The sequence below is a fragment of the Cyprinodon variegatus genome, unplaced genomic scaffold (genome assembly GCF_000732505.1).
Source record: "Cyprinodon variegatus isolate N-32 unplaced genomic scaffold, C_variegatus-1.0 Scaffold1360, whole genome shotgun sequence".
NCBI classification, from domain to species: Eukaryota; Metazoa; Chordata; class Actinopteri; order Cyprinodontiformes; family Cyprinodontidae; genus Cyprinodon; species Cyprinodon variegatus.
Genome location: NW_015151813.1, coordinates 168949 through 170061, shown reverse-complemented (window position 1 = coordinate 170061; position 1113 = coordinate 168949).

Below are 1113 nucleotides of genomic sequence, written 5' to 3'. Positions count from 1 at the left end.
TTAATAAATCCAGACATTTCCTCACTTTCTAAAAAAAACCCGGGACGCCCGGGACAGGACGTGAAATACGGATATGTCCCGGGAAGTACGGACGTTTGGTCACCCTAGTTATACTCATGTAATATGCTGCTCTTCTTTACGAAGGTTCCTCTTATACAGCAGTAAACTATTTTTTGCATTAAGCCAGGGAGCAACCTTTCTATTTTCAAAGGTGCTGCATTGTCTAAGACATTAAACAGAGAACTAGATACCCCATCGACAGAATCATGAACCTGTGAAGGGGAATAAACTAAACTTTTGCACTCTGTCGTACTGCTCAGTGACACAGAGGAGAGAGAAAGTGAAACTGATTCTTTGAAATTTATAACTGCACTATCTGATACTGATTGGCTAATGTTAAAGTAATCCTTAAGGTTATTAAAAAAGTGGTCAGAGGACAGGAAGTTTTAGCCAGTTTTTATGTCATACTATAATATGACTTGTTTTAGCTACTTATTTTGGTGAAACTATGCTATGACTCATTTTAGGCATTTTTGAGGTCACACTATTCTATGTGTCTTTTTAGCAAATATTTGAGGTCATACTATACTTTGACTTGGTTAGGCATATTTTTTTAGGTCATACTATACTTTGACTTGCTTTAGCCTATTTTTGAGGTCCCACTATACTATGACTCGTTTTAGCCAACTTCTGATGTCTTGCTGTACTATGACTTGTTATGCCAATTATTTAGGTCATACTAAACTATAACTCGGTTTGGCCTATTTTTTGTGGTCATACCATTCTATGACTGGTATTAACTCTTTTTGAAGTCATACTATACTGTTAGTCATTTTATCCAATTTATTCAGGTCTTACTATACTATGACTCGTCTTAGCCAATTATTTAGGTCATACTAAACTATAACTCGGTTTGGCCTATTTTTTGAGGTCATACCATTCTATGACTGGTATTAACTCTTTTTGAAGTCATACTATACTGTTAGTCATTTTATCCAATTTATTCAGGTCTTACTATACTATGACTCGTCTTAGCCAATTATTTAGGTCATACTAAACTATAACTCGGTTTGGCCTATTTTTTGAGGTCATACCATTCTATGACTGGTATTA